We start from the raw sequence: 9,185 nt of genomic DNA, 5'->3' as shown, positions 1-9,185 counted from the left end.
CCAGCAAGCAACTGGACCTCGTGTGTGTGGCCCAGCCAGAGAAAACAGTGAGAAAAAGGGAAATGGAAGACAGTAGGAAAAAAAAAGAACAAAACAAAACAACCTCACAGGATGACCTAAAGGGAGAGCAGTAGGTTTTGCGATGGCCATGCTGCAATTCTCCCACCTGGGTTTTGAGCAAGAGTAATGGGGATAACCCCAAGTTGTCCTGGTACACACAAGAAACCCTGTGGGCATTTCTTTCTTTGAGCAGAGTGAAGTATTCACTGAATATTTTTAATTTGAGAAGTACCATCATATTTTAGTTATGAGTTCTGCAATGGCTCTCCGTTTGAGTTAATAATTATCAGCAGAGCAAGGTCTGCAGGGAGGGTCAACGATACAATACTGCTGATAGGCTTTATTTACCCTTTTTTTCCTTTCAATGCCCGTTATAGATAAGGAATTTGCTGCAAATACGTAAGTCACAAGCTGGACATCATCACTGGGTTACAACTGGGGCTTGAGGTCACACAGTATTTTTTTGTCCCCCTGATTAGGGAAATATTAACCCTTGGGGTTACATTGCTCACTTAAAAATTCCCAAATTCACTTTCCTTAAATATTCCCTGCTATTCCCATCCTCCAGTACGAGATGGCAGAACAAAAGTCCCTAAAAGCTAAAAAAATAAACTGGTTTTTCCTGATTCAAGTGAGCGAGACTCTGAAGAGGCTGTGTGGGTGCTTTTGAATCACAGGGAGGTCAGGCAAGGTGAGAGGAGCAGCAATGCCACCCCTGCCACTGCCCCTGCATCTCAGCCCAGCTCCACCAACCAGCCCTGACAACAACAAGAAGGATAAATGTTTACCAAAGGGTGGCAAACATGTGAGTTTGGGCACTGCCGTGGAGGCTTTCATGGGCGGGCACACAGTGGTGTCAGCTGAGGTACAGAGCTGACCTTGCCTCACTCCTGCCCTCCCTGAGAGATCTCTCTCTCTGAAGATAACAAGGGAATGATGTTTGTTATCATGCTGGAAAAGCAAAACAGCCCTCGTGCTGTCACCTCCCTGGGGTCAGCAGAGCCAAAACCTTTGCTCCCAGTTGGCGCCAACTCCCAGCTCCACGTACTGGATGGGAGGGCACAAGAGCCTTGGAAAAAACAGCCCCCACAAAGGATGACAGCTCTGCTCAGCTGACCCTGACCCACCATGGGACTGGGGGGAGATGATGTTCGCTATGTAAAGAGGAGATATTCGGGTTTTTCACAGATGCTGAATGCCACATTAGACCCAGATGCTATATTTAATCAGAAATCACACACCAACACAGTAACCTTTCCTAGTAGTAAAGCACTGCACCCACTGCTCATACTGCATCCACTGCAAAGGTGCCAGTGGTGGTGAAGGGCATCAGCTCTTCCCTTTAATTCTGATCTAGCAATTGCTGAAGGAATTCAGTGGCCAAGTTGATACCAAACCAAAGGATACCAAAGGATCCTCTTATAAAAGTGACAACACTGCCAGACTTGTTCGAAGTCCTGCACAGGATTTCCAGCAGCAGTCACCTTTTACCTGCTTGCTAAATAATGTCCTTGCAGCTGCCAAGTCCTTCTTGCACAGGGAGCTCTGTCCTGCAGACACCTTTAAATCCAAACTTCTTCAAGCCAGGTTTTGTATCACCACTTATATAACACCTGAAGTTGCCAGGGCTTGAAAGGCAGTCTATGAGGTCTCAAATGTGTGGAATAAAGAGTCCCATAAAGCCACATTCCTTTATTTTGAGGGTTTCCTGTTGCTTGTGGTTGGTGGGGTTAGTAGAGATGCAGGGGAGTAATATGACCTTTTCTTACCCTTTCTACCCTTGAACACTGAGCTCAAAGTGGCTTTCAGTGTTGGATGTAACCATTAGGACCTGAAGGAACAGCAGGAAGTTGTGCCAGGGGATGTTTAGGTTGGATATTAAGAAAATGAACTTTACCCAGAAGGTGCTGGGCACTGGAACAGGCTCCCCAGCAAAGTGGCCACAGCACCAAGCCTGACAGAGTTTGAGATCTGTTGATAATGCTGTCAGGCACACCGTGTGATTTTTGGGCTTTTCCTGTGTTAGGGCTGGGAGTTGAGCTTTGATGGTCCTTGTGGGTCCTCCCCAGTTCAGGATATTCTATGATTATATGATTTCTAGACCAGCACAACCACATTTGCAGGACAACCCTCACCAGGCTCAGCTGAGCATCTCCTCCCTCTGCCCCACATCAATAGAAATGCTCCCACTCAGGCTAACCCAGCAGTCTTTGCGTGGCTGGGTAAAATCACTTTGGCAAACTGGTTCTGGCTGCCATGGTTCCCATTCATCATCTCTGCTCTCACTGGGATATTTCCATACCAAAACAGGGTGCCAAAACAGAAACTTTCTGCCCAAACCAAGGTGGCCAAGTACAAACTAATTCCTGTTAATAATACCCAACCATGTGCCCCCGAGGATACACCTCAGGGTAGACCCAAGCCTATTGGTTTTTTCTCCTCCTGTTGTCACTTTGAAGTGCTCTGGAGACATAAACAGAACGAGAGTGGCTGACCCTTGTCCTGCTGCTGTGGAAAATGGGGGCTCAGCATTGTAAATCCAGGTTAGTGTTGGCAAAGGTGCTGGTGGGCTGCTGCAGACAGACCCCAGAAAGCAGGTTAACCTGTCAGCAAAGGAAACAAATTTCAGCCTAAACTGCGCAGCAGATATAAATATGTAGATGTTGAAACAAAAGTCACTGCCTGAACTTTTAGATATAGTAGTACAGGAAAAAGAAATCTCCATTGTTTCTACCTTCCACCAAGCTGCCCTCGTGCCAAGGGCTGAGATGGTGCATCTTGGAGTGCTGGGACAGCAGTGCTTTACCAACCCATAAACCAATGTGCATCAACCCAAATCACTCATAAATCCTCATAAACCCACATGTATGAACACAAATCCCTCACAGAGCTGCATGCAAAGGTCAGGACTGGCCTTTAACCCCTTCTGTGTCCTTAATTCCCACCCAGGGCTGTCTGACAGATGCCAGCACTAACACCTTCTCCCTACAAGCTATGTACCTTTGGCTGGGATCACCTTTTAGGGGAGGTCTATTGTGACTCAAAGCACTTTTATTACAAATCCTGGGCTGAGCCCAGCTTTTCCAAGCTGGAAGGTGAGACACATCATGTGCACAGCTCACTGGTGACCTGCTGCCTCAACTATCTTAACTGTTGCATTTACAGGATTCCTTCCCTCCCTCCACAACTCTGGGGTCTGGAAAACCATCTCCCCTTCCCATAAATAACTAGGAGATCCATCATCTAAGCAAGAAAATGTGGAACCTTCTTACTGGGTGTTAATGAATCAAATTCTCATATATAAACTATAAAGAGAGGGTTTCCACCTTTTTGGACGTGGTATTTCATGGACTCAACCATATTTCAGTGGCAGTTTCCTTACTTCTGCCCCTGCCCTGCTTCATGTCACGGTGGCAGCAATTACACTGCAGCTGTAAGATGGGTATTGTCATTATTAGTAATTGTATTCACTGCTCCATATAAAAATATCAGCACAGGAACATGAATGATTTGTGTAATGATATATTTGCTGTTATTAGGACCTAATATGTTATGCCTGTAATTACATACTATGCCCCATATAATAAGCTTGGAATTGCTGTGTAAATTTTGGGAAATTGCGGAAAACTATGCTACAAACAGGTCCCCCTAGACCAAGTTCAGCATTCACTACCAGGAAATAACCATTACTAAAAGCTCTGCAATAGACAAACCAATAGACTAAGAGCTAAAAGCCTTTTGATATGTAGCAGCAATGAAGATAAACAAATAACCAGTGCAGGAGAGCAAGAGAAGCACCAGTCCAGGTAGTGTCATCCCTGAGGAATATTTCTTCTAACTCTGGTTTCAGGAATACTCCAGCAAAAAGCCAAGGAACTTCCAGTGGGTGCAATGTAAGCTGCAAGTAGCACAAACCCATTCAGATGCAACTGTTTCAAAGGATTTAGAAGCCATGCTCCACATTACAAAGGAAGTTAAAATGCTCACGTCTAAATTAAAAGTCTGCCAGAGGTCATTTCAGCTTAATGCATAGTCAGGCTTTTCTGAATCAGCAGGAACATTGACATTGATTAAATTTATCCTCTCCTTCACAGGCCCAAGAGCTTTTCCAGATTTCAATGTATTTTTTTTTGGTGAAGCTGATCCTTCCCGTCCTCACTGCAGTATCTGCACATCTTCCATCTAAAATCAACAGCCATAGCATGGTCCCCCATGGGCTCCTTGCAGTTGTGAGAGTTTCTGCTGAGGATGGGACGTGATGGGAAGAAATGAGATCAGCCACTTTTATGGCCCAGTGAACAGTTATGGGCTTCAAGGGCTCTCTCATGGTCATGAACCTCTGAACAATTTCTGATTGTTCAAATTTCACTGCAGCCTTCCAGCTTCGTCATCTGCACTGCCAACTTCTATTAAGGTTCCATTAAAAGGCAATGAAACACAGGGCCTTTTACAATACCCTTGACAGAACAATTTCCCTTTCTGGATACAGTAAAAATTTTCAGCCAAAAATACAACTTTTTGGTTAAAAAAAAGGAAAAAATAAGACTGTAGAGAGACAATTTCAAGCAGATCAAAATATGTCATAAAATGCTGTCAGATTGTCTCAGCCAGAAAAAACAATCTAGAAAAGACTAATTTTCAAATCAAAACATTGATTTTTCTCTCTGCCTATCATAATTACATTTATTTCCACTTGCTTATGAAAAGGCCTAGGTATCAGACAATATTTCATTTTGTGTAGGGCTAAGTGTTTTATTCAGATCAAAGTGTTTTCCACAACACTTTGTCATTGATAGCTATTTGGTAATTTAATTTTACTGTTATTAGAGTACCTTTTCCTTCAAGGATCACTTTAAGTGTAACCACACTTAGCAGCAGAGAAGGACAAATGCTGCCCTCAGATATAACCAAGTGCATTCAGGCAAATCCTGATTGAATCAAAGCATGCTATAAAAGTTAAGGGCTGGGGGGATATATAATTTAACCTAAAGTTACACATAGAATAAGCTTGCCCAAGACACTGCTGCAGAATTTTAACTCACAACACGCCAATAATTTATAAAATTGGTGTCCTTTTGTATCAATATTGAAACAAGTGTGATTTGGGAGCATCAATGTGCTTGATCTCTCTGAAGCCCAAAGGATTTCTCATAGCGTTAAGCACAATAAACCACTTTGGTGTCCTAGTGACAGTGTCAGGAAAGATCATTTACTTCAAACACTGGTAGGTATTAAAATTGAGGTCCTGTCCCCATAAGCATGTTATCTCTGATAAAATCATGGAATCATAGGATCATTAAGGTTGGAAAAGGTTATCAAGATTATCTAGCCCAACTTTTTCCCAAATACCAACATGAGCCATATCACAAAATGCTACACCTACTTGTTTTCTGAACACTTTCAGGTATGGAGACTCCACCGCTTTCCTGGGGACCCTATTCCAATGCTTAACCACTCTTTCACTGAAGAACTTTTTCCTAATATCCTGGCCCCCAGCCCAAATACATAAGAGAGTAACAACCATGGGCTTAAGTTTAGAAACACAGCAGAAGATCCCATTGCTCTACCCCTTTCCATGATATGCATTTTAATAGTACATAATTCATTAATTACCCCATAAATCACTCCTGGGCTTGCTGTACAGAGGAAAGCAAGGGAGTTGTTTTGGACGAAGGCTGAGAGGGCTGAAAGTGAGACAAGCTGGCAAGACCCATGGACAGCCTTGAGCCAGCAGAAGAGAGAAAGGAGCTGTGGGGTGAGCAGGGCCCCAAGCAGCCAAGGCTGAGAGGGGTAGAGCTGTCCCACCTCATTGGTAGAACACACTGGAGCAACCCCAAGGCTGACATGGAATGCTGAGTGGGTGCTCCTTGCAAGAGCAGTGCCTCTTTGGTGAGCTGAAAGGAGCCGATCCTGCACAAAAACACTGCAGAATGGTCATGAGTCCTTCATGAGATTTATGTCTGTTAAAGCTAAAGGAACATTGCAGATGAAGTCTTCACTCTGGGATCTCCTGACTTCTCCACGATGGAGTTTATAGCCTCAGGGTGACTTGCAGACATATACTACCTCTGCACTCCAACACTGACCTGAGTTTTACAGACTGCACATTTGCAGGTCTGCAGTTCAAAGCTAATTGCTGTGACCTCACATAAAATAGTAATAATCAACTATCAATAATACTTTGGGAACTGGGGGAAAAATAAAGGGAAAATGTTCATTCTGAGTAAAACCTGGTGCTGACGGTCAGGAAATTGAACCTTCTGCAAGTATTAGTCACGGGAGCCAAAAACATTGCTGCTGAGTGTTTCTGGGGAGCATATGCTTCATATACTTGAAAGATATTCTTCTATATCAAGTCTTTGTAATTACAGAGACATGGCAAATAAAGGCAGAAATCATAAAGATTTCCTTTTGCTCTGGTAGATAATCAGTCCAGGGTGTATTTATGTACAAGCAGAGCTGTCTCCATCCCAGCCTCCCTGCTCCCTGCATCTCCAGGATGCAGTCTGATGAGCACTTAGCTGGTGTTTCCCTGATGAATCAAGCCATTCGCTGCAGAAAAACAAGATGTAGGGCCAATATTTTCAAAAGCTGCCTTTAAAACTCTGGCAGCAATTTTGTGTGGTCATGTTTCCGAGTGTGAAGTTCTCCATGTATGAATGCTTGCACTCAGGATTTATTTGCTTGGACTGCACTCACATCCGTGCAGGGAGTATGACCGTGAACACCAAGTTTTCCATGTGCTATCTGCTAGATGGGGGAAAATGGGCTTAAAGGATTAGAAGCCAGGTAAGGACTAGAAATTTGGTAAGGATTTGTAGTTCCAGGGTGGTGTTTAGGGCTGTAGGACCGTCAGTGAATTAGAGGAAAGGAAAAAATTACATTTACAAACCCAACAGTTTTGCTACATTCATTACTACCTTTCTTCCCTTGCACTTCCCTAAGTGGAGGAGCAGTGTCTTTCTGTGAACACCTGGGAGCACAGCAGCACAAAGCACCCTGCACAGATCCCAGAGGTGACCTCAGGGCTGGAAATGGTCTGGCCACATCAGCATCATCCAAAATCAAAACTAATTAGTCCTTCTGGGAGCACATCAGCTCCAGTTATGTGATGTTAACATGACATGAGCCTGCAATCAGGACCTGAATGGGGACCTGCTGCTTGGGGGTACTAAACCTTTCTGACTTTTCCTGGGGACTCCTTGCATGCCCCTACCTCACACCTCGTTTGTTATCCACTGTGCTTAGAAGGGAAAGGCCACAGCTCAAAGTGAGCAAGATGTTTGCAATGTGTATTTTCGAATGTTCAGTGATGTGCAGTGTCTCATCCACAGGGCAGGACCACACTACATTGTGCAAACCAGAAAGATGCCACTTGCCCCAGCCCACTGGAAAATCCACCCCATCTCTGTGTCACCCCTGTTTTAAGCCTTTTCTACTTTTAAAGAAAAGCTAGATTTAATACAGAAATTAACCCACCAAGAGTCCTACAGTTGTCGCAGAGAACAGTATGCTTGCTCAGGAAGCGTGAAATTAAAAGCTCTCGGGCGTGCATTTGCCCAGCCCCACATCACATGTACCTCGTCAGCTCTGCAGCAGGGCAGGAGCTCAGTCACCAATTTGCTCCATGGCCTCATCCTGCAAACATGCACCCCTGCAAGCGAGGCTTACTCATGGAAACACTATGCCTGCATTCCCAACAGCGAGCAGCTCGGGAGGAACCTTCTCCCTGGGCTGCCCTGGGGACATGGCTGGCACCTGGCACTGTCCCAGAGTCAGCCTGGCACCATCACAAGGGCTCCAGCAGCACAGCAAGCCACCAAGCCTGGCCAAGAAATCCCACATGCTCCGAAGGACACCCTCTGGCCGTGATCAGGACTCACTTGGATTTTTTCTGACAACACAGGACACCAAAATCTCTTCTCGAAATAAAAGTGCCTCCAAACAGCTTCCAACAGGCTCCAGAGAGTTTTACTCAGGAGTTTTACTGAAAGCAGCTTGCCTGCTTCTCCATCCCTGTGTTACCAGAGTTTGCTTTGTGGTGTGCTTTCCTTCTCCTTATGAAAATTTGGATGTTGGAACAGCCCCCTTCAACAGCTTCATGTCCGCAGAGCTGGGCATGAGACACACAAAATGGGCTCCTGAGAGCTGAATCCCAAATTACAACAGCACCTCACTTGTTTTCAAGGATGAGTGATGGCCACCGTCTTGCTCCTCAACAGCTCAGACACAGCAGGGCAGGAGAGTCTTCAGCCCACAAAAGTTCTTCTGGGGCAAGACTGGACCACACCAGTTGTGGAAGCTCTGTCACCTGTGAGGGTTCTCAGCTCAGTCCATGGAGGCTGTAACTGTGTGCTGTGACACACGACCCTGTGTCCCTCCCTGTGCACACTTCTGGGAGGCTCTTCCCATGTGGAAGAGAAGAAAACCAAGGGACCTGCCCTTCTCTGAAGGATGGGGTAGCAAAATGCCACTTGCTTGCAAACTTAAGAGGGTCCTGGAGATAATCCCCCTTGGGTTTGAGGGATTGAGATACTTCCTAGGACCCCATACCTGCCCCATGGAGCACGGTGTCTTCACTGGGGTTCAGGGAGCCCCTGCTGTGACACCCCCACCACGGCTCCAGCTCTGTTGGCCACAGTGCACCAATGCACATGTAACACATTCCAGACTCCTCTGGTTTGACAGATGCATATTTTGACAGCTCAGAGAAAACATTTTGCAAGATGCACAAAGGCTCTTTCAAGGCGAGATGTTGTGGAAAGCCACGTGAGCTCTCCAAGGCACTATCTCTCTCTCTGTCTCTCTCTCTCTCTCTGCCAGCCATGCTAATGAAAGCTCCCTGTGCAGGCCAGAAGATGCAGCAGGGAATAATACAGTCCTTTAAATAGCATCCTGGCTGGCTTGAGGAGGCCACGAACATTTTAACTCAGTTATAATTTTCCTGTGGTTCAACCCTCTCTCCCACAGCAGCCTGCTCTGGGCACCACGGCCAAGCGAAGGCATGGGAATGGCTTTAACCAAAAACCCGTGACCATTCTGGGAGTGCTCGTGCTCGTGTCCTTTCCCAAGCAATACCCACCCTGGATGTGCTGCTCAGACCTTCATTACCTGGAATAATTTGG

The sequence above is a fragment of the Lonchura striata genome, chromosome 4 (genome assembly GCF_050655825.1).
Source record: "Lonchura striata isolate lonStrDom1 chromosome 4, ASM5065582v1, whole genome shotgun sequence".
NCBI lineage: Eukaryota > Metazoa > Chordata > Aves > Passeriformes > Estrildidae > Lonchura > Lonchura striata.
Note: the sequence above shows the minus strand (reverse complement) of the source record.